At 45.4% G+C, this 25,978-nt stretch overlaps 1 protein-coding gene and 1 non-coding gene across 2 annotated transcripts in view; both read left to right on the plus strand.

Annotated features, from left to right (window-relative positions):
• Nucleotides 1-25,978, plus strand: part of LOC124776021 (AF4/FMR2 family member lilli-like) — a 754,556-nt gene that overhangs the window by 219,481 nt on the left and 509,097 nt on the right. The gene's annotated exons all lie outside the window — the stretch shown is intronic.
• Nucleotides 5,569-5,643, plus strand: Trnas-uga. Its single transcript has one exon. It is a non-coding gene; the product is annotated as a tRNA-Ser (tRNA).

Genomic DNA, 25,978 nt, shown 5'->3' on the forward strand with positions numbered 1-25,978 from the left:
CCCCGCTCTCTGTACATCTCGTTTTTCACCTGCTCTCTGTCCATCTCGTCTTTCACCTGCTCTCTGTCCATCACCTCTTGCTCCCCTCCCTGATCCCTGTTCATCTCTCCGCCTTCCACTCTATGTGCATTTCCTCCTCTCCCCTCTATCTGATCATCTCCTCTTCTTCTGTTTCGCTGTCCATTTCCCCCTTCCTGTCTCTCTCTCTCTCTCTCTCTCTCTCTCTCTCTCTCTCTCTCTCTCTCTCTCTCTCTGCATTTCCCCTGCCGTTCTCTCTCCACGGTATCACTCTCACCACAATAGGACGCTGGTGGTTCTTACGTCTACAGTGTTTCTTTCCACATGGTAACTAATACGTGTACCAAATTTGCTTGAAATCTTTTCAGTGCTTTAGGATAAGATTCTTACCAGTGGCTTTGCCTGCATGCGTACATGTTAAACATATTTCAGCTACATTTCACAAGTATTTGTACACACATTTCTTCTGTATAACTAGCGAATTTCACCCTGTAATTTCATTTTCACAGCTCATTGTTTATGATGTCGTATATTCTGAACTACGTGCTGCACAACGATAGAATTTTGCAAATACATCCAGTGGTATATGTCGCTACTGCCTACAAAACGATCTGCGAATGGGATTAGTAGCAACGAAGTAGTAGATTAAAACTTTTTGCATGATGTGGCAGGGCGGCCGCGGTGGTCTAGCGGTTCAGGCGCTCATTCCGGAACCACACGACTACTACGGTCGCAGGTTCGAATCCTGCCTCGGTCATGGATGTGTGTGCTGTCTTTAGGTTAGTTAGGTTAAAGTAGTTCTAAGTTCTAGGGGACTGATGACCACAGATGTTAAGTCCCATAGTGCTCAGAGCCATTTGAAACATGATGTGACAGTTTTTCACGCATCTCGGTGCTTATGAGTTCGTATCTCCTGAACTACCTTTCGTAAAATGATTCAGTGGTATATATGAATACCGTCTGCAACATGTATCCTGAAAACTGTTAGTGGTAAAGAAGTAATAAATTAAAAGGTCATGCTTCATGTAGCAGTTTTACTGCATGAAAAGCGAAAATGTAGCAAGCGATAAACATTTTTGCTTTCAGCTTTTGTGGGGGATAACAGCGAAAAATGTTTCTTAACGGTTTGAAATTATGGTCATGTTTCTCCCAAGTCTCTAAGTGCTCTTATTCTCAAATATTTGATGACGGAAGGATGTCTCTTCGTGCGGCGTGGGCTGTACTACTTTTTCAATCACACCCGTATCCCTTCAATAGATAGATGGTTCTTACCCCCACAGTGATCTTTCCCAGGCAGTAAGTGATACGTGTACGAAATTTGGTTGAATTCGGTCCAGTGGTTTAGGAGTAAATATGCAACATACATACACACACACACACACACACACACATATATATATATATATATATATATATATATATATAAGGTGGTCCATTGATAGTGACCTGGTCAAATATCTGACGAAATAAGCATCAAATGAAAAAACCACAAAGAATGAAACTCGTCTAGCTTGAAGGGGGAAACCAGATGGCACTATGGTTGGCCAGCTAGATGGCGCTGCCATAGATCAAACGGATATCGACTGCGGTTTTTTTTAATAGAACCCCATATTTTATTACATATTCGTGTAGTACGTAAAGAAATATGAATGTTTTAGTTCGACCACTTTTTTCGCTTTGTGATAGATGGCGCAGTAATAGTCAGAAACGTGGTATCACGTAACATTCCGCCAGTGCGGACGGTATTTGCTTCGTGATACATTACCCATGTTAAAATGGGCCGTTTACTACTTTCGGAAAAAGGTCGATATCGTGGTGATGTTTGGATATTGTAATCAAAATGCAAAACGGGCTTGTACTATGTATGCTGCTCGGTATCCTGGACGACATCATCCAAGTGTCCGCACCGTTCGCCGGATAATTACGTTATTTAAGGAAACAGGAAGTGTTCAGCCACATGTGAAACGTCAACCACGACCTGCAACAAATGGTGATGCCCAAGTAGGTGTTTTGGCTGCTGTCGTGGCTAATCCGCACATCAGTAGCAGACAAATTGCGCGAGAATCGGGAATCTCAGAAACGTCGGTGTTCAGAATGCTACATCACCATCGATTGCACCCGTACCATATTTCTATGCACCAGGAATTGCATGGTCACGACTTTGAACGTCGTGTACAGTTCTGTCACTGGGCGCAAGAGAAATTGCGGGACGATGAAAGATTTTTTGCACGCTTTCTATTCAGCGACGAAGCGTCATTCACCAACAGCGGTAACGTAAATCGGCATAATATCCACTATTGGGCAACGGAAAATCCACGAAGGCTGCGACAAGTGGAACATCAGCGACCCTGGCGGGTTCATGTATGGTGCGGCAGTATGGGAGGAAGGATAATTCGCCGCCATTTTATCGATGGCAATCTAAATGGTGCAATGTATGCTTCCTACGTAATGTTCTACCGATGTTACTACAAGGTGTTTCACTGCATGATAGAATGGCGATCTACTTTCAACATGATGGATGTCCGGCACATAGCTCACGTGCGTTTGAGGCGGTATTGACAGCGCCTGTCAACATGCGTCAGCGCACTGTCAATGCGTGTGCGAACATTATGGAAGGCGAACTACTCGCTGTTGAGAGGAATGTCGTTACACGTATTGCCAAATGCATTGAGGTTGACGGACATCATTTTGAGCATTTACTGCATTAATGTGGTATTTACAGGTAATCACGCTGTAACAGAATGCGTTCTCAGAAATGATAAGTTCACAAAGGTACATGTATCACAATGGAACAAGCGAAATAAAATGTTCAAACGTACCTAAGTTCTTTATTTTAATTTAGAAAACCTACCTGTTACCAACTGTTCGTTTAAAATTGTGAGCCATATGTTTGTGACTATTACAGCGCCATCTATCACAAAGCGAAAGAAGTGTTCCGACTAAAACATTGATATTTCTTTACGTACTATACGAATATGTAATAAAAAAATGGGGGTTCCTATTTTTAAAAAAGCAGTTGATATCCATTTGACCTATGGCAGCGCCATCTAGCGGGCCAACCATAGCGCCATCTGGTTTCCCCCTTCAAGCTAGACAGGTATCGTTCTTTGTAGTTTTTTCGTTTGACGCTTATTTCGTGACATATTTGGCCAGGTCACGATCAATGGATCAATAGGGTGTTACAAAAAAGTACGGCCAAACTTTCAAGAAACATTCCTCATACACAAAGGAAGAAAATATGTTATGTGGACATGTGTCCGGAAACGCTTACTTTTCATGTTAGAACTCATTTTATTACTTCTCTTCAAACCACATTAATCATGGAATGGAAACACACAGCAACAGAACGTAGCCGGCCGAAGTGGCCGTGCGGTTAAAGGCGTTGCAGTCTGGAACCGCAAGACCGCTACGGTCGCAGGTTCGAATCCTGCCTCGGGCATGGATGTTTGTGATGTCCTTAGGTTAGTTAGGTTTAACTAGTTCTAAGTTCTAGGGGACTAATGACCTCAGCAGTTGAGTCCCATAGTGCTCAGAGCCATGTGAACCATTTTTGAACAGAACGTACCAGCATGACTTCAAACACTTTGTTACAGGAAATGTTCAAAATGTCCTCCGTTAGCGAAGATACATGCATCCACCCTCCGTCGCATGGAATCCCTGATGCGCTGATGCAGCCCCGGAGAATGGCGTATTGTATCACAGCCGCCCACAATACGAGCACGAAGAGTCTCTACATTTGGTACCGGGGTTGCGTAGACAAGAGCTTTCAAATGCCCCCATAAGTGAAACTCAAGACTGTTGAGGTAAGGAGAGCGTGGAGGCCATCGAATTGGTCCGCCTCTACCAATGCATCGGTCACCGAATCTGTTGTTGAGAAGCGTACGAATACTTCGTCTGAAATGTGCAGGAGCTCCATCGTGCATGAACCACATGTTGTGTCGTACTTGTAAAGGCACATGTTCTAGCAGCACAGGTGAAGTATCCCGTATGAAATCATGATGACGTGCTCCATTGAGTGTAGGTGGAAGAAACTAAAATGAGCTCAACATGGAAATTAAGCGTTTCCGTACACATGTCCACACAACATCTTTTCTTTATTTGTGTGTTAGGAATGTTTCCTGAAAGTTTGGCCGTACCTTTTTGTAGCACCCTGTATATATGTATGCGCCTCAGAAGTTTCAGCTAGCAGGCAGGGGACAAACCCGGCGCTGCAAGTTCTTCGGCGCCCAGTTGCTCTGGCTCCAGAACGCAGACTGCTGCGCGGAATTTCGCGGCTGGCCGGCTTCGCCCTCAGTCGCGGCTGCCGAGCCGGTAGAGCGTGATATTTACGAGCCCCAGGGGAACTTTTAATGGCCGTACGTCGCTGGTTTTTCTTGCGCCCGTTGACACCGGCAGCTGCTCGCGTCACTGCAGCGGCGATAAAAATCGCGGCTTCCCCTTTGCTGGCCCCTCGGGACGCTGCCCAGCAGATAAGCCGCTCATCTCTGAGAGGGCTGTGGAGAGGTAGGGAGTTCTGCTACAGGAACTCGAAGGGCGCGCGTGTATTGCGATAGGGTGATACCAGTCCCTCTAGGTTCACGTTTACAAAATTGGAGTTGAACTACTATGCTACATCTACACTCCGCAAGTCATCGTATAGTGTGTGGTGGTAGGCAGTTGCAGTTCCGTTGTCGCTTCACCCCTTTCCTGTTCCAGGCGAGAACAGTTCGCGGGAGCAGTGATTGTAAATGAGCCTCCGTGTGAGATGGAAGTCCCCACCCAATAACCCTGTCAACTCCGTTTCTTTGAGGGGTTTGATACAGTTATCTGAATTCAAAAAATACAATTTTCAAAATTGTTCGATCCTTTAGCTTTATATACGTGAAAATTACAATATAAAATTTTTATTGGTTGCAGAGGTGTAGAAAAATACGCACGGACGGATAAACATTGCAACGCCAAAGAAAAATTAACGTAGAGTAATGAAATTTCGGGAATACACTTGTGTATGTAGGATATTTAAGTGATTAACATTGCAAGTTCACATTTTAAAGTAAGCGCGATTTACCCCATAGCGAGTGTGAAATACTGGTGTAGCAAAAACCGATATAACGGCCAGAATAATCAAAGCAAGCATGAAAATATTCATTCATTGTGAAACTTCCTGGTAGATTGAAACTGTGTGCCGGACCGAGACTCGAACTCGGGATCTTTGCCTTTCGCGGGCAAGTGCTCTACCAACTGAGCTACCCAAGCACGACTCATGCCCCGTCCTCACAGCTTTACTTCTGCCAGTATCTCGTCTCCTACCTTCCAAACCTTACAGAAGCTCTCCTGCGAACCATGCAGGACTAGCACTCCTGAAAGAAAGGATATTGAGGAAATATTGCTTAGCCACAGCCTAGGGGATGTTCCCAGAATGAGGTTTTCACTCTGCAGCGGAGTGTGCGCTGATATGAAACTTCCTGGCAGATTAAAACTGCATGGTTCGCAGGAAAGCTTCTGTAAAGTGTGTAAGGTAGGAGACGAGGTACTGGCGGAAGTAAAGCTGTGAGGACGGGGCGTGAGTCGTGCTTGGGTAGCTCAGTTGGTAGAGCACTTGCCCGTGAAAGGCAAAGGTCCCGAGTTCGAGTCTCGGTCCGGCACACAGTTTTAATCTGCTCAAATGGCTCTGAGCACTATAGGACTTAACATCTGAGGTCATCAGTCCCCTAGAACTTAGAACTACTTAAACCTAACTAACGTAAGGAAATCACACACATCCATGCCCGAGGCAGGATTCGAACCTGCGACCGTAGCGGTAGCACGGTTCCAGACTGAAGCGCCTAGAACCCCTCGGCCACACCAGCCGGCAGTTTTAATCTGCCAGGAAGTTTCATATCAGCGCACACTCCGCTGCAGAGTGAAAATCTCATTATGCATTCATTGCGTTGTACAGATGCCGAATGTCAGTTTGTGAGTTCTATGTTCGTTGCTTTTGATTGCTCAATACATGGACGGTTAATGCTGGTTGTGGGGACGCTGTTGTCGTCCGATGATGTCCCATATGTGCTCTAATGAAGAATGATGCGGTGATCGAGCATCCAAGGCAACATGTCTACACTCTATATAGCACGTTCGTTTACAAAAGCGGTATGTAAGCGGCATTATCCTGTTGGAAAGCACCCACTGGAATGCTGTTTATGAATGTCAGCACAACGGGTCGAATCATCAGATTGCACACGAATTTGCAGTCAGGGTGCGTGGGATAACCACGGGAGTGCACCTGCTGTCATACGAAATCGCACGCCAAGCCCTAACTCCAGGTGTAGATCCATTGTGACTAGCACAAAGACAGGTTGGCCTAATTCTATCCACCTCACATCCAAGACTGGGACCGAGGCAGAGAATGAACTTCTATCAGAAAACAAAACAGACCCTCAATCTGCCCTCTAATGAGCTCTTGCTTGACACCAATTAAGTCGCAAACGGCGGTGGAGGAGGAGGGGATATTAGTGTTTAACGTCCCGTCGACAACGGGGTCATTAGAGACGGAGCGCAAGCTCTGGTGAGGGAAGGATGGGGAAGGAAATCGGCCGTGCCCTTTCAAAGGAACCATCCCGGCATTTGCCTGAAGCGATTTAGGGAAATCACGGAAAACCTAAACCAGGATGGCCGGAGACGGGATTGAACCGTCGTCCTCCCGAATGCGAGTCCAGTGTGCTAACCACTGCGTCACCTCGCTCGGTCCAAACGGCGGTGTTTTGGAGTCTGTGGAATGTATGTTATAGGGCGTCTGGGTCGGAGCTGTCCTTGAAGGAACCGATTCGTAACAGTTCACTGTGGTACCAACTGCTACTCAAATAGCTTCTGCAGATGCAGTTCAATGCGCCTTAGCCATACAACGAACATTATGGTCTTTCCTCTAAATAGTGCAACGTGGCCATCCGGAGTCCAGTGTTCTTGCAATCGTAGATTCTCGTTACCATCGCCGCCAGTAACCGTGTACAATGGCTAGGTACATTCCTGCCAAGTCATGCTGCGGTATCAGAGCAGGAACATCCGGTTTCTCGTATTCCTATTAGACGACCTCGTACAAAGTCAGTGAGATACTGATGAAGGTGTATTTGTCGCGTTCTTGACTAATATCAGCTCACCACGTTCAGTCTCAAAGTTAACTAATGGTCACAACTGTTTCAGAGTGTACAGAGGGGTCCAAAAAAATGTATACACTGTTTAAAAGTCCATAACTGGCAAACTAATTGACGGAGTTGAGTCATCTTTGGTAGTGTAATAGTTTGTAGTTCCGGCAATCGCCACACAAGCGTTGTATTGCTTTGTTTTCTTTTGTCAGATGACAGTCGCCAGACAGTCAGTGTTTTGTTCTTAGTTGCACCTAGTTACTCTAGTAAACATGGCTGGCGCAAGGCTTACATTCGATGAAAGGAAGTCAGTTTTGAAGTGATATTTTAAGTACAAATACATTAATGAGGTTCAACGGCAATGGCGAAATGAGTATCAAACAGAGCCACCGACACGTTTAACGATTCGTCGCATTCGAGACAAATTTGAAGCCGAAGGCTGTGTTAAAGATGTACACAAACAACGATCTGAACGACCTGCAACAGTAACAAGTCCAGCTAACTCCCGTCGTGTGCTACAACGATTCACTCGCTCACCACAGAAGTCTGTGCCGGCCGAAGTGGCCGTGCGGTTAAAGGCGCTGCAGTCTGGAACCGCAAGACCGCTACGGTCGCAGGTTCGAATCCTGCCTCGGGCATGGATGTTTGTGATGTCCTTAGGTTAGTTAGGTTTAACTAGTTCTAAGTTCTAGCTGACTAATGACCTCAGCAGTTGAGTCCCATAGTGCTCAGAGCCATTTGAACCATTTGAACAGAAGTCTGTGAGACAGTGTGCCCGTGATACTGGAGTGAGTCGTTCAAGTATTCGGCGAATTTTGAAGACAGCAAAATGGAAGTGTTACATCCCACGATTGCTACATGCAATGAACGAGGACGACCCAGATCGTAGAATGGAGTACTGCGAGTGGTTTACTAACATGGTGCGCAACGATGAAGAGTTTGCAGAGATGGTTCAAAATGGTTCAAATGGCTCTGAGCACTATGGGACTTAACTTCTAAAGTCATTAGTCCCCGAGAACTTAGAACTACTTAAACCTAACAAACCTAAGGACATCACACACATCCATGCCCGAGGCAGGATTCGAACCTGCGACCGTAGCGGTCGCGCGGTTCCATACTGTAGCGCCCAGAACCGCTCGGCCAACCAGGCCGCCGTTTGCAGAGATGATTGTGTGGTCCGATGAGGCACAGTTCAAACTCAGTGGTACAGTAAATAGACACAATTGCATCTACGGGGCCGCCGAAAATCCGAACGTCCATGTAGACAAAGCCGTGAATTTGCCAGGAGTAAATGTGTGGTGTGGGTTGTCTTACCGGGGCTTGATTGGGCCATTCTTCTTTGACGGCACAGTTCCCGGTGAGGTGTACCTGCAGAAGCTTCTGACACCCATTTTACCTGCCATCCGAGATTTGTATGGAGATGGAAGAGTTTACTTTCAACAAGATGGTGCCCCAGACCACTAACAAAATCGTGTTAGGGCGTATCTCGACGAAAATCTACCGGGAAGATGGATAGGCCGTAGAGCCGCTGTGGAGTATCCACCACGTTCCCCAGACCGAACCCCTCTGGACTTTCACCTGTGGGGAACACTAAAGGACGTCGTTTACCGACAAAGGCCACGCACATTGGATGAACTTCGAGAATCCATCGTACATTCATGTGCAAATATCCAACTGAACACGTTGCAGTCAGTAGTTCGTGCTGCAGTTCGGCGGCATCGTTTGTGTGTGGATGTTAATGGTGACCATTTCGAACACCTACAGTGATATCTTTCAGTTGGACTTTAAGCTACACAGTTACCAAAAATGAGACAACTCCGTCTATTAGTTTGCAAGTTATGGACTTTTAAACAGTGGATACATTTTTTGACCCCTCTGTATTTAAAGCAAACCTGATTTGCTTCTTCACAATGGCGCTACTAGCGCCAGTCTTATGTGACTGACCGGAAATTTAAATAGACATCATCTGTCTGACGTAGACACACGCCTACCAACATAAGTTTATGTCCAACAACTCCTCCTTGGTGTTACAACATTTTTCCGTCAGTGTATATGTTGGTGCGCGTGTGTCATTCGAACATTCCACGTCCACTTCATACATTAGTACCTAACTGTTAGTTTCCTGAATCAGCTTTACTCTGCCGTTTATTTCTCATACTTCTGTGCCGCAGAACGGAATTGTAAATTTCTCGTATGAGCTAGACGTAGTTCAGTCCTTCAGCTGTTCGCCTTACAACATTTTGTTCCTTGAATTGTGTTCTGTTAGTGAGCCTGTGAGATGCCGGGGTTGAGAGGTGGACATGTCACTCAAATTCATTTAAAAAATTCGTATTATTTAGGCTTATACGCTCAACCCCTCCCACCCCCCCACCCCCCTCTCTAACTACCATAGTTCCTATCACGCAAAAGACAATTTATGGAGGAAATTATGATATTACCCTGTTTGTGGTCAGTTTAAGAGTTGCGCTTCAAATGGTTCAAATGGCTCTGAGCACTGTGGGACCTAACATCTTAGGTCATCAGTACCCTAGACTTAGAACTACTTAAACGTAACTAACCTAGGGACATCACACACATCCATGCCCGAGGCAGGATTCGATCCTGCGACCGTAGCGGTCACTCGGTTCCAGACAGAAGTGCCTAGAACCGCTCGGCCACAACGGCCGGCAAGAGTTGCGCCTTCGACACAGTTCTATTTACGATAATCAATAGCTGACCACTCATATCTGGAAAAGGACGCTGATAACAAAGGTGAAATTCAACAAAGTGATTTACTGCGAGAATTCTTAAATTATTACAAGACACAAATATTAAATGGAATATAAAAAAGTACAATGTAACGTAGGCAATGATATGTTGGCTGAATTCGCATACAGGAACGGGATCATCTATTGCGTTATGGAGCTTTACGGACTTTATGAGTTATAGTACGCCTTAACGCATTACCCCTGACTATTACGAACAATATTGATCAGGAATGAGAGCCCTTGACACAGATTACACATGCAAGCCGTGGCTGTGTATGGCGACAAGGCGACAGCACAAGCTGGGAGCGGTCAAATTAATTAGACATGCCCCTACAATGCCTGTGATGCAAATACATTACCACCTGCAAGACTGACCGGTCGCCGACAGTTCAGAACACAAAGATGATGATGCAGGTGCTACCAGTGGCGGTCTGCGCGCGTGGATAAAGACCCGACCGAAACAGAGCAAGCGCGAAATGACAAACAATACCGACTGTTGTCACCCAGTGGTAAAAGAGAAATTCTGCCCGAACCACCATGACAGTAATATTTCTGACTCTTGTGACCAGCTTCACTCTGGCTGACCAGAAGTGAACAACTCTTAATGTTCATTGTAGCGGTCCAGAAGCAAAGCACCACTGATCTCTCCGACAGTCCAGAAGCGAAATCCCTCAACTCCTCACTTCGTCTTCGCACCGAAAGATTAGTTCCTTGTCTCCACTGTGTAGGAATATCTCCAGGCGTGGAAGGACACAGAAACAGCTGGCAATTATACTCTCAGATACTGCCGCTGATTTCCATTACAATAAATTTTCCTCCTATAACGGGTCGTCCTGTCAAATTCGGAGTGCGCTCTTCTGCATCAGCCGGCCGGGGTGGCCGATCGGTTCTGGGCGCTACAGTCTGGAACCACGCGATCGCTATGGTCGCAGGTTCGAATCCTGCCTCGGGCATGGATGTGTTTGATGTCCTTAGGTTAGTTAGGTTTAAGTAGTTCTAAGTTCTAGGGGACTGATGACCTCAGAAGTCAAGTCCCATAGAAGTTAAGTCCCATAGTGCTCAGAGCCACTGTCCCTCACACCCTTCTCGCCTCACTACAAAAGAACAAAATGCCGGCATCCCCGTCGGTGCGACGAGTAGGCCATACTCTGCCCTTGTCACTCAGGTAGCCGTGCCGCCACACATCATCCCATGCCTAATAAAGGGCGCCAGCCCTATCACCCAGTTTCTGTCGGAAGAATATCAAAGCTCTCATTCCAGATTTCATTAATCCAACGACCTTAATTGGCCGTCGCCACTCGGGAACGTAATGAGAAAAAGTTGGACGAAGGCAAATAATGGAAGGCGTCAAGCCACGAGAGTTTGTCTTTCAAGTCTACAGATAAATTTCTCCAGCTGTTTTAGCAAGATTTATGAGATTATTATTTTTTAATTTAGACATGGAAAAACTCACAGCACCATGTAAAGCGAAAAATTCCATATTTTCATGGAAACAGACATGTAACCTGCAGGGAGATGCTAATAATTGTAACCACACACCAAGTCCTTTGGTGAAAAAAGTAAAAACCTATTCCTGTGGAACCTACAGCAAATACAGGGATTCGATTTGTTATACACTGAAGAGCTAAAGAGACTGATACACCTGACTAATATCGTGTAGGGGCCCCGCGTGAACGCAGAAGTGCCGCAAAACGGCGTGGCATGGGATCGACTAATGCTGAAGTAGAGCTGGATGAAACTGACACCATGAATCAGTGTCGGGTTTCGCATTGTCCTCCTGGAATTGCCCAAGTCCGTCGGAATGCACAATGGACATGAATGGATGCAGGTAATCAGACAGGATGGCTACGTAAGTGTCACCTGTCAGAGTCGTTTCTAGACGTAGCACGGGTCCAACTGCTCACGCCCCACACCATTATAGTGTCTCGACAAGCTTAAAAAGTCCCCTGCTGACTTAAAGGTATCATGGATTCATGATTCATGGATTCTCCATACCTGTACACGTCCATCAGCTCGATACAATCTGAAACGACAGTCTTCTCAGGCAACATGATTTTCCAGTCATCAACAGTCCAATGTCGGTGTCGACGGGCCCAGGCGAGGCGTAAATCTTTATGTAGTATACTCATCAAGAGTACACGTGTGAACCTTCGGCTCCGAAAGCCCATATTAATTATGTTTCTTTGAATGGTTTGCACGCTGACACTTGATGGCCCAGCAGTGAAATCTGCAGCAATCTGCGGAAGGGTAGCACTTCTGTCACGTTGAACGATTCTCTTCAGTCGTCGTTGAACCCTTTTTTGCAGGTTCTCTTTCCGGCCGCAGTGATGTCGGAGATTTGATGTTTTATCTGATTTCTGATATTCACGGTACACTCGTGAAATAGTCGTACGGGAAAATCCCCACTTCATCGCTGCCTCGGAGATGCTGTGTCCCATCGCTCGTGCACCGACTATAAGACCGCGTTCAAACTCACCTAAATCTTGATAAGCTGGCTTTATGGCAGCAGTAATCGATCTAACAGCTGCGCCACACATTTTTTGTCTGATACAGGCGCTGCCGACCTCAGCGCAGTATTCTGCCTGTTTACGTATCTCTGTATTTGAATACGCATGGCTATACCAGTTTCTCTGGCGCTTCAGTTTATATATTTCATATTTAAGGTAGTAAAAATTTGTGTCGGCGGATTCACTCAGAATGCTAATGAGTAATTCCATCCCAGAAGGTCCAAGGCCGAGAATTCTCAGTATAGAGCAGGCCGACAGACACTAGATTTGAAGCTGTGTTTTTTGCACAGTCAATGGTGGGAGTAAACTACAAATATTATAGGAAGAAGTTGGGAAAAGAGTATTGTCATTGGGGTTAAAAAATTTTAGAGTGAAATCCCATGCAGAGCCGACGCTGAGAGCGCAGTATCTTCATGTCAGACTGGGGAGCGACTTCACACTTCTTGTGGAGTGTACTCACTCGACTCCAGACTCCGCATCACTTCACATGCAGGGAGCGTGGACGGTCATGGACTTGTAAAGAGGCGAGGATGATATCTGCAGTTAGAGAGGTAAAGTCGGTATTCTGGTGACCTCCACATGCACCTCTGCAGTCATCATGTCTGCTCACACTTGTAAGACTCTACAGCAGCGGATTAGGTCACAATGAGACTAGAGCCTCGCTAGACTCAAGAAAATCCACGCAGACTCACCGTAACTGATTTCACAGGCATAGTGCACATGTAATTTGTCTTCTTTCTCTCCATTATGCAGTCAGTTTTCATGTGGCTTCCTGGTAGATTAAAACTGTGTGCCGGACCGAGACTCGAACTCGGGACCTTTGCCTTTCGCGGTTCGTAGAAGAGCTTCTGTGAAGTTTGGAAGGTAGGAGAGGAGGTACCGGCAGAACTGAAGCTGTGAGGACGGGTCGTGAGTCGTGCTTGGGTAGCTCATTTGGTAGAGCACTTGCCTGCTGAAGACAAAGGTCCCGAGTTCGAGCCTCGGTCTGGCACACAGTTTTAATCTACCAGAAAGTTTCATATCAGCGCACACTCCGCTGCAGAGTGAAACTCTCATTCTCGAGTTTTCATGTGACACTGTTATGTTTAATGATCTGTCAAGAAGTGGGTTATTTTTGTTGTACATATCCTTATGAGATGGCCTTACCAGCCCCTTAGCGTACTTCCTTTTGTGATGTTCTTGAAGTGTGTGTAAGGAAGTGCTGTAATGTTTCCTATTAATCTGTACACACACAAGAACTGGATCTTAGAGATTGGGTCGAAATATTTTGCCTGATCGGATGAATCACGTGTGCAGAAGGTCGTTTGCACATGTCGTGTCCAGACATGCTATTAACCACACGAATCACTGCTAAAAACACGAAAGGGCATAGGACTATGGAGCAGTACTGCGCTAGAGGAGACTTTCACCTGGGCCTCCATAACAGCCGTGAACTATGTGAGTAGTATTTTGGACAATCTGTATCCGCTCATGCTTAATGCACTACCCAACGGCCGGACTCTAAAATACGTACCTTGAGAGCTATGTGAGCACTCCGCCTTCAGGCTACAAGTGGTCCATCGGGACCATCCGACCGCCGTGTCATCCTCATTGAGGATGTGGATAGGAGGGGCGTGTGGTCAACGCGCTGCTCTCCCGGCCATTATGATGGTTTTCTTTGACTGGAGACGCTACTATTCGGTCGAATAACTCCTCAATTGGCATCACGAGGCTGAGTGCACCCCGAAAAATGTCAACAGCGTATGGCGGTCTGGATGGTCACCCATCCAAGTGCCGGCCACGCCCGACACCGCTTAACTTCAGTGGTCTCACGGGAACCGGTGTACCCACTGCGGCAAGGCCGTTGCCTCGAGAGCTATGTGCACTTGGTTAAATTTGCTACTGTGAGACACAATCTCTTTTTCTGAAACCTCTTTGCTTTCTATGTTTCGAGGTGGTAGTACGGACCAAAAGAAGGAAAAAATACCTTGTAACAGTAAGTGTTAAAGTGTATACTTCAAGAGCTATGAGCACTTGTTCATCTATCCTACTCATAAAAACATCTTTTCCACTAAACAAGCGCTCAAAGCTCTTTAGGTATGCACTTAAGAGCCCACGCTTAGTGGACTTTTTTTCTTGGTTTGATGCCGATTACTTCCTTCCAAAATATGGAAAGTAACGATCTTACAGTAGAAAACATGAGTTTCAAAATATTAAAGATCAACAAGTGCTTCTAGCTCTTAATTTGATTTGATCCATATATTGACGTATGAGAGTTTGTAAGTGGAGATCTGGTTCACCAATATCGGGTGTCGCTCCTTCCTCCCTGATGTTCCGGCAGATATTTCAGTTCCGTAATTGCAATGTATAGTTGGAGTCAGTTGCTCATTATGTCTTTCATACGAAGCCGACAGTCAATGGACAGCGGCGGTTTGTTTCCCATTAGGCCGGCCGCGATGGTCTAGCGGTTCTAGGCGCGCAGTCCGGAACCGCGCGACTGCTACGGTCGCAGGTTCGAATCCTGCCTCGGGCATGGATGTGTGTGATGTCCTTAGGTTAGTTAGGTTAAAGTAGTTCTAAGTTCTATGGGACTGATAACCACAGATGTTAAGTCCCATAGTGCTCAGAGCCATTTTTTTTTTTTTTTTTGTTCCCCCATTAGAAAGAAAATGATTTTTAAAACGGAATTTTACGGGCCCATTCAATAGAGCGGTCCCAAATTAGTCTAGTGCGATGTTAGTTTTATCGATATGTATAAGCAGGGACCGTAAAACACGAAGATTAACCAGTTCCCCCAGCAGCGACTGGATAGCGCTGCTGCATGGCGGTAGCAATTCGCGCGGGCTGGGGCGCTCAGAGCTCGGACAGACGTATCAGGCTCAGCGAAATATGAAGCAGTGGTTATGCTGTCCCTCTACTTACCATTCCCAACCCCCCCCCCCCCCACCAAACTCTCATACCTAAACAGCAATTACTGTTTCGTTGGAAAACTGTGTTAAAAGTGCGTTCATTATTTTGTCGTCGCACGCGGAATTGTGTTACTAGCTAATGTATATATCATTGCGCTGGAGCACGGCGGCAGTAATGAAATACATCACGGCTGGGATGACAGCCCGTTGACAGGGGAGCGGCATCCCGTGAGAGGGCTGTAATTACGTTGATTCATTATAACTCGCCCGTGTCAGCTACAGACGTTTAATAAACGGCGCTGCTGCGAGAGCACCTCTATAATTTCGCAGCTATCCGTCGGCTCATAACGGCTACTCATTTATTTTTACTGTGAGCACAGAGGTCTCCCACTTGGCAATGACATAGCTGTTTGTTAGAAAAGAGTTAACTCAAGGAAACCTTGCAGTTTGTTGGCAATGGTTTCGCATTGCGTACTCTTCGATTAATAGGCCACCTTTTGATGAGACATTTCAGTGCGATAAAACCCTACCACTCCTATTAGGAAACCTACTGCCCGTTGCTGCATACTCTTAACAGGAAGATACACTACTGGCCATTAAAATTGCTACACCAAAAAGATGACATGCTACAGACGCGAAATTTAACCGACAGAAAGAAGATGCTTGATATGCAAATGATTAGCTTTTCAGAGCATTCACATAACGTTGGCGCTGGTGGCGACACCTACAACGTGCTCACACGAGGAAAGTTTCCAACCGATTTCTCGTATACAAACAGCAGTTGACCGGTGTTGCCTGGTGAAACGTTGTTACGATGCCTGGTTAAGGAGGAGAATTGCGTACCATTACGTTTCCGACTTTGATAAATGTCGGATTGTAGCCTATCGCGATTGCGGTTTATCGTATCGCGAAATTGCTGCTCGCGTTGGTCGAGATCCAATGACTGTCAGCAGAATATGGAATCGGTGGCTTCAGGAGGGTAATACGGAACGCCGTGCTGGATCCCAACGCCGTCGTATCACTAGCAGTCGAGATGACAGCCATCTGATCCGCATGACTGTAACGGATCGTACAGCCACGTCTCGATCCCTGAGTCAACAGATGGGGACGATTGCAACACAACAACCATCTGCACGAACAGTTCTACGACGTTTGCAGCAGCATGGGCTATCAGCTCGGAGACCATGGCTGCGGTTACCCTTGACGCTGCATCACAGACAGGAGCGCCTGCGATGGTGTACTCAACGACGAACCTGGGTGCACGAATGGCAAAAGGTAATTTTTTTCGGATGAATCCAGGTTCTGTTTACATTTCAGATGTGTTACGATCCGTGGCTCTACCCTTCATTCGATCCCTGCGAAACCCAGATCTCTCACCAATTGAAAACGTCTGGTCAATGGTGACCGAGCAACTGGCTCGTCACAATACGCCAGTCACTACTCTTGATGAACTGTGCTATCGTGTTGAAGCTGCATGGGCAGCTGTACCTGCACACGCCATCCAAGCTCTGTCTGACTCAATGCCCAGGCGTATCAAGGCCGTTATTATGGCCAGAGGTGGTTGTTCTGGGTACTGATTTCTCAGGATCTATGCACCCAAATTGCGTGAAAATGTAATCACATGTCAATTCTAGTAAAATATATTTGTCCAATGAATACCCGTTTATCATCTGCATTTCTTCTTGGTGTAGCAATTTTAATGGCTAGTAGTGTACAAACATCATCTTAGTTCAGCCACATTGCACGAAATATTATTAAATTATATACACAAACCTCCCTCTTGAATCAATCTATCTACGGGGGTCCTTCAGTAGGTAATGAGACACATTTTTTGGTTTTATTCAGGATTCCAATACGCGATATTACTCACCAGTCTTTTGGCTGCAAAACCCTATTTTTGGAGATAATCTCCTTTCAATGCGAAGGGCTTACGCTACCTAAATGGAAGGGCTTGTATGCTCACATGGTGCCACTCCACTGATCGCCTTTGGAGCCAACATCTTGCTGCATCAGTAAGCTCCGCATCATCCACAAACTGCTTCCCACGAAGTTCATCCTTCGTTGGGACAAACAGACGAAATTCGGAAGTTGCGAGATCCGAGCTGTAGGATGGATGAGGAAGAACAGTCCAATGAAGTTTTGTGAGAACCTCTCTCTTGCGCAGACTTGTGTGGTACCTTGCGTTGTGATGGAGAAGGTGTAGTTCTTTTGCATTTTTGTGGCAACGAACGCGTTCAACTCGTTTATTTGATTTCCTGAGTGTAGCACCGTGATGGAGAACACCAAACAGAATAACCCCTTCACAGTACCAGAAACCCCATCGCCACGACATTCCCTCCTGAGGGTGCGGCTTTGAACATTTTCTTCGGTGGAGATGGTGTGGCGCCATTCCATGGATTGCCGTTTTGTTTCCAGTTCATAGTGGTGAACCTATGTTTCATCACCTACGACGAGGTTGGAAAAAAAATTGTCACTATCAGCCTCGTAACGCGCAAGCAGTTCCGAGGAGCATGTTCAAGCATTTCGGGAGCACTCGCGGAAGATCGGACAGTTTTTCGCGAACTTGTTCCGATGGCGAGAAACTCCTCGCTCAACGACTCACCGTGCTTTTGTTTACTGCCAGGTCTCCGTAGACACTCTAGAAGCGCCTATTAATACTTGCACTGATCTGGTTTTGCGTCAAAAGATATTCAATTACAGCTCTCTGCTTGGTACGCATCTCTGTTACAGACGCCATTTTGAACGTTACATATAGCGCTGCCACCTTTCGGAACTTTACGATATTATAGCGGCTGAAGTGGGAATATACCGAAGTGTCTCACAATAAATTCCATATCTTTTCAACAGAAGTTGGCGGAGAAAAATGTGTTCAGTTATTTACAGTACGCCCGTCGTGTTAGCGAAAAGTGTATCAAAATCCCTACAGCAGTTGCTGAGATTGCCCTTCATACACTGACAGAAAAACGCGGAGGGGGATTTTAATTTATGATATGTAATATTTACGCACAGATAGCTCTGTGTGGTTAGGATCCTACTCACGTATCCGAGGCTTATTCGTTCCTTAGGAACGTTCCACTGCAGCTCTTCCACGCGGCACCCTTGTCTTATTAACAGTCCCCTCATCGGGCTGAGACATTCGCACCTTTAGTATCAGTTAACACGGTCGGATTACGAGTAAAGAGTCGTTCCACAGCGGAAAACGGAAGATTTGTACATTTGCAACCCCAAGTGCTCTGTGCATTCTTGATTCCAGTCCTGCACTCGTGTATTATGTTAATTTAATACACTACTGGCCATTAAAATTGCTACACCAACAAGAAATGCAGATGATAAACAAGTATTCATTGGACAAATATATTATATTAGAACTGACATGCGATTACATTTTCACGCAATTTTGGTGCTTAGATCCTGAGAAATCAGTACCCAGAACAACCACCTCTGATCTGGGCATTGAGTCAAACAGAGACTGGATGGCGTGTACAGGTACAGTTGCCCATGCAGCTTCAACACGATACCACAGTTCATCAAGAGTAGTGACTGGCGCATTGTGACGAGCCAGTTGCTCGGCCACCATTGACCAGACGATTTCAGTTCGTGAGAGATCTGGAGAATGTGCTGGCCAGGGCAGCAGTCGAACATTTTCTGTATCCAGAAAGGCCAGTACAGGACCACCAACATGCGGTCGTGCATTATCCTGCTGAAATGTAGGGTTTCGCAGGGATCGAATGAAGGGTAGAGCGCCGGCGCGGTGGCCGTGCGGTTCTAGGCGCTCCAGTCCGGAGCCGCGCTGCTGCTACGGTCGCAGGTTCGAATCCTGCCCCGGGCGTGTGTGTGTGTGATGTCCTTAGGTTAGTTAGGTTTAAGTAGTTCTAAGTTCTAGGGGACTGATGACCACAGCAGTTGAGTCCCATAGTGCTCAGAGCCATTTGAACCATTTGAAGGGTAGAGCCACGGGTCGTAACACATCTGAAATGTAACGTCCACTGTTCAAAGTGCCGTCAATGCGAACAAGAGGTGACCGAGGTGTAATCAATGGCCCCTCATACCATCACGCCGGGTGATACGCCAGTATGGCGATGACGAATACATGTTTCCAATGTGCGTTCACCGTGATGTCGCCAAACACAGATTCGACTATCATGATGCTGTAAACAGAACCTGGATTCATCCGAAAAAATGACGTTTTGCCACTCGTGCACCGAGGTTCGTCGTTGAGTACACCATCACAGGCTCTCCTGTCTGTGATGCAGCGTCAAGGGTAACAGCAGCCATGGTCTCCGAGCTGATAGTCCATGCTGCTGCAAACGTCGTCGAACTGTTCGTGCAGATGGTTGCTGTCTTGCAAACGTCCCCATCTGTTGACTCAGAGATCGAGACGTGGCTGCACGATCCGTTACAGCCATGCGGATAAGATGCCTGTCATCTCGACTGCTAGTGATACAACGCCGTTGGGATCCAGCACGGCGTTCCGTATTACCCTCCTGAACCCACCGATTCCATATTCTGCTAACAATCATTGGATCTCGACCAACGCGAGCAGCAATGTCGCGATACGATAAACCGCAATCGTGATAGGCTACAATCCGACCTTAATCAAAGTCGGAAACGTGATGGAACGCATTTGTCTTCCTTACCCGAGGCATCGCAACGTTTCTCCGGGCAACTCCGGTCAACTGCTTTTTGTGTATGAGAAATCAGTTGGAAACTCTCCTCATGTCAGCACGTTGTAGGTGTTGCCTCCGGCGCCAACCTTGTGTGAATGCTCTGAAAAGCTAATCATTTGCATATCACAGCATCTTCTTCAAAAATGGTTCAAATGGCTCTGAGCACCATGCGACTTAACTTCTCAGGTCATCAGTCGCCTTGAAGTTAGAACTAATTAAATCTAACTAACCTAAGGACATCACACACATCCATGCCCGAGGCAGGATTCGAATCTGCGACCGTAGCGGTCGCTCGGTTGCAGACTGTAGCGCCTAGTACCGCACGGCCACTCCGGCTGGCGCATCTACTTCCTGTCGGTTAAATTTCGCATCTGTAGCACATCATCTTCGTGGTGTAGCAATTTTAATGGCTAGTAGTGTAGCCTAAACAAATGTCGGGTTGGTTCCTTCGAAAGTGCACGGCCTCTTTCCTTCTCCGTGCTTCTCTAATCCGAGTTTGTGTCCCCTTTCTAATGACGTCGTTGTCGACTGGACGTTAAACACTAATCTCCTCCACCTCTATGAATTGCTTCTCGGTGTCCTTCACAATGACCACTGAACATCTGATGCTGTTCTCGCCCTTTATATAAACTGCCAGGCCTGGTAGGAACACTAAAGAGGAATAACACTAATGCTCTATGGAGGCCTTTCTGTCACAGAAAACTGCGACTCTATCACGTACATTCCCAGGGTGCTTCGCTTTTTTTACCGGCAGTTTATCTTGCAAAGAGAGATTGGCAGTACTTATGCATTTTCCAGCGACTGCAGATTTTATTGTCACGTCGCTACAAGACCATGAATTTATACATTCAAACTTGTCAGATGTGCCTACAAACAGTTCACTGAAAAGATTAACTCTCCCACACATTTCTTTACTTATTCATGTAGGGAATCCCCACTGTTGACAGTTTTCACTTTTCTTTATTAAACAATGATACGCCACTAGAATCAGCATAGCGTTCAGAACACATTTCGTCGCTCCACCTGTCGGACGTGTACGCACCTTCACACAACACATTCCCCGTTGGCGCAGTATTTCGCTTCAGCGAGCGAATGACAGTTTTAATTGATTTCCACTGGATGAAGCTTTTCCTAACGGAATAAGCGCTCGCTCGCCGACCATGGCGTAAACGCGTTATAACGCACAATAGATTACCGTGATTAGTCCGTTAGCCGGGCCGTGAATCGGACGCGAATTGTGCTTTTGGGTCTGACGTTCGGTCGTCAGTTTCGCCTCGACCAGCCAAGTAACGCGATTTTCCGCTTCTGTGAACGACCAGTCGTCATGCCGTCGTCCTAAAGGGGGAGACGCCGTTGTAGTTCTGTGTTAACCGGCACCGACATGCGCAGGCTCCCGATCTGTGATCGGTTGACGATGTTACCTGCGGGAATTGGCGAATATGTAATTGGGCAATAGCCCACCTGTTTGAAAATTCTACAATGTTGAGCTGCCATGGTTATTATCGGCACGCTGACTGAGCACAGGAATACAGCGAATCACTAACGAGGAGAGCACGACAAGTGCCATAACTCGATTTCCCAAAAACTTCGCTCAGTGGAACAGGAGTCTAAATAGGCACACAAGTGTCTTGGCGTATCCATAGATACTTCACTGCCTCTGAGAAAACGATATTCGAAGTTTTCGATATACTTTATAATGCAATTTAGTAAGTAAGGAGTTCAACTTAAGTTGTGGCACAGTGGTTGGCATAGCAGCTGTACACTTTCGCGTCCCGAGTTCGAAACCCGATTATTATTATTATTATTCTTTTTCATTTATCTACCCATGTCTATAGAAAATAATTCCACGAATTTTTTCCAGTGTATACTGAATCACTTTGTTCTTGTTCGTCTGCTGACTGCACGGTGACTGTATTAAAAGGAAAAAAGACTTACTCGCTAAATTGCATTATAAAGTAAATCGAAAACTTCGAATATCGTCTTCTCAGAGATAGATAAGCCGGGACACGTGTGTGCTTATTTTTACTCCCATTCCACGGAGCGCAGTTTTTGGTTCAAATGGTTCAAATGGCTCTGAGCACTATGCGACTTAACTTCGGAGGTCATCAGTCGCCTAGAACTTAGAACTAATTAAACTTAACCAACCTAAGGACATCACACACATCCATGCCCGAGGCAGGATTCGAACCTGCGACCGTAGCGGTCGCTCGGCTCCAGACTGTAGCGCCTAGAACCGAACGGCCACTCCGGCTGGCCGAAGTTTTTGGGAAATCGTGTTATGGCACTAGTCATGTTCTCCTTGTTAGTGATTCGCTGTATTCCCGTGCTCAGACCGCGTGCTGATAATTACTAGGGTGACACACATGGCAACTTGTAAGTAGGCTGTTTAGGTTTTTATGTTGGTAACGCCATGTAGCGCTCTATATGAAAATCACTGACTGTGCTGTGTGCAGTCTGTGGCTGGATTGCGTTGTTGGGATTTGCTATTGTGGTGTCGGGCAGTTGGATGTGAACAGCGCGTAGCGTTGCGCAGTTGAGGTGAGCCGCCAGCAGTGGTGGATGTGGGGAGAGAGATGGCAGAATTTTGAGAGCGGACGATCCGGACGTGTGTCTATCAGAAAGACTAAATTTGTAATACTGTATATCATGAACTGATATATATATGATGATTTTTGAATATTATTAAGGTAAATACATTGTTTGTTCTCTATTAAAATCTTTCATTTGCTAACTATGCCTATTAGTAGTTAGTGACTTCAGTAGTTAGAATCTTTTATTTAGCTGGCAGTAGTGGCGCTCGCTGTATTGCAGTAGTTCGAGTAACGAAGATTTTTGTGAGGTAAGTGATTCATGAAAGGTATAGGTTATTGCTAGTCAGGTTCATTCTTTTGTAGGGATTTTTGAAAGTCAGATTGCGTTGCGCTAAAAATATTGATCAGAATAGGTAAAAAGCGAAATGTCTGAGTACGTTCAGTTCGGCTCAGCTGTTTGAAAATCAAATAATGTAAGAGGTTTATCAGCACAGTAATTCATTAATTTTTCTAAGGGGCCGTTTCAAACTCAACATGGTAGAATTTTCAAACAGGCGGGCTATTGTCCAACAGAGTATCTATGAATCCGGTCGGTTTTTTCCGGATTTCTTCACGCAAACAGCGTCAGATTGTAAGCAGTGCTGCTTATTGATCATTCAACTTCGTGGTGGGCCAACATGATGCAATTTGTCGTTAAAACTGAAGATTGTAAGTAGCGTAACATTCACATCCGACCACACTTGTCTGGCTCTTTTCCGTCTTGCCAACCCAGAATCCCTCCAGTGGGACTACTGAGCAGTAGTTTCGAAATTATTTTTGTAAACCAATGTTGCACTGCGTGTTGTGACATATTTCAGTTGTTCTGTACCGTTGTTCACTAGCGACTCCTGAGAAACTTGCATTTCCCGCTTATTTTGTTCGAAATTCCATAATTTCGGAATAAATTTTGCCGTCGCTCCTTTCATGCACAAATCAACCGAACCATTGTCTTCATATGCCAACATAGTCAGCGACTTCTCCGATTGTGATTCGGTGGCCGTAGATAATCATTCCTTTTACTTCGAGTTCTTGGCTAATGTGTTAAGGCATCCAGAGCGCTCGTCACCTCCATTTTCACGACCTTCTTTGAATCGATTATATGGCTTGTTAACCCTTTTATTTTTTTTACTTATAGCAGACTAAGGAAAAGCAATATTTAACGCTCCTACAACTTTGCAGCCCAAATTTAATAAAAATTCGTTAATTCATTTTTACACGAAACAAATAATCACCGACACCTACAACCAAACTGCATGTAATCTTTTGGACAACTGACAACAGGCTAAATATCTGATGTGTTTAACATCCGTCGGGTAAGTCCGGGAGAGTTGAGCCGTCGTTTTCCTTCAGCATAAAATCTGTGTGTTTCGTAATTTTTTCTGATTTCTAGTAGCATGTTCGTACCCAGTGTCATAACTTAAGTACAGTATATTGTTGAGGCACTGCCGCTTAAAATACAAGAGATGTGATAAGATGGAAACATACATAAGTGGTTTAAAATGGCTATACATGAAGAAAAGAGTGAATTAAATTTTCACAATTTTGCTTGGATTATTTTGCAATGAATACAGAATTACACTATTAAATACTTTAGCCCAAAGAAATTTATTATAAATCTTGACTCAACACTGGTTTTTCTACTGGGTTGTTGGTTTCGGTCAAGCATCAGCCTGTCTTTCTCACCACAGCAATTACACTTATTACCAAATGTTGACCATTGTGAATAGGCTACACTCTGAATCCAATCGTAATTTTTAATACTTTCGCGACAGATTTCACTACAACCAATACATTCATTCTTTTCTATTTCATCACAGTTATTTTCACAGTCTTCTACAATGTCTGTAACTGATGAACACGGTGAGCTATTTGCAGTAGTTCTGTTATTGAGATTCTTCACTCTGTTTTTCTCTTCACTAATATTTTCCTTTTGTGATCGTTTTGTGGCTTTTTATGTTTCCTTTCTTTTCTTATCACTCTTTTCATTTAGAGTTTCAATATTTTCAGCAGAGTTTAGCTCTTTGGATAGAGTTGCAGCCTTCGTCTTAAAATTCATGGTTTTCATCAAAATATGGAGCAGACGATATCTCTTCGAAACGTTTTGCCGGTGTTGGCTTAGGAATAGTCAGTTTTGAGATGGAAATCTTGAAAGTTTTAGGTTTAGCAGAAGTGGAGTTGAAGTTCCGCCAGTGAAGGAATTTTACTTGTGGAGCATCTGCTCTTTTGATGTGCTTGGTCTTTTGATGAGTTTTGAAGTGGCTGATTGGACTGTGTACAAGATTCTGCTCTCCCATTTATTGGCACAGTCACCTCTTCCGACAAATACGTATAGTCTGCGACGGCGCCCATCTTCAGTGGGCTCATTGCACACGCCTTGAAGCTAAATTTAATCATGCTCCATCTCTCTCACATTAAAACTAATATTCTTTCTCTCCCAAATAACATTGGTCCATCTCTTCCGTTTGTCTGGGAGAGACGTATCACCCTGATTCCTGTCTGCAAACAGTGAACTCGGTGACTATTTTAGGTTAGTTTCATGCCTACAAATTCTTCAAGCTCGCAATAAAAAAAACTGCTTCAATACTGCGCAAACCAAGCCTTAACGCTAAAATCATGTAACTATACGATAAAACTTTTTGTCTTTACCAGGATAGAAAATGTGAATTTTATCCAGAAGTAACACGAAAATGGCAGCAACACTTCTGTACCACGTTTGTTCACTTAAGAGCTTCCTCGCTCACCAGCGACGCATTTGTGAATTACGCCACTGGTGCGTCTTACCCGTGGCCGACCTCTCCCGGACTTCCCCTAAATACACTTCAGACATGCTTACCAACACAACCAAAAAAAATCGCCCTAATTTAACTAACACAATAGGGGAGATTTCGAAATTCCCACTACAGGTTGACACAACTCGTACTTTCTACTACAGGAAACTCATTTGCTAAAACGTCTAAAGACGATTCGCACCTGATAATCTGCAGACTTCTCTCCGCGTTAGGGAGCAGGAAATTTCGCAGCCCTCAGGGAGGATCAAAACGAGTTACGCATGAGAAGTGTGAAATCTACGGCAGAATCCCACTGCAAACAAACGTGAATGCTGTCGAAAAGCAAACACGCGTTTTAAAATCAGAAAAGCACACTGTCGGAGTGGAATTAGCGCAGTGCTTGTTCTTATGTTTTTTGCGCTTGCTTGGAAAATAGAGGAAGAAACGCAGGTACGCTGTGGATTTCTTCACTTTCTATCTGCGTTTTTACTCGCTACGAAAATATTTTCTGAGGAAATAAAAACCCGGTTGCAGAAAGCTTCACGAGTTGAGCAGTTCGTCTTGTGTGCAGAATGCTTCCAGCAAACATTGCGTCCTGGCTTATACGACAGTGGACTACGTGCGTATTTGCAGTTTTTACTTCTCCGTTGCCGAACTTTGCCTTCGTTGCTTTAGGCCCTGGATTCTATTCCCGGTATCTTCTCAGATTCCTT

The sequence above is a fragment of the Schistocerca piceifrons genome, chromosome 2 (genome assembly GCF_021461385.2).
Source record: "Schistocerca piceifrons isolate TAMUIC-IGC-003096 chromosome 2, iqSchPice1.1, whole genome shotgun sequence".
NCBI lineage: Eukaryota > Metazoa > Arthropoda > Insecta > Orthoptera > Acrididae > Schistocerca > Schistocerca piceifrons.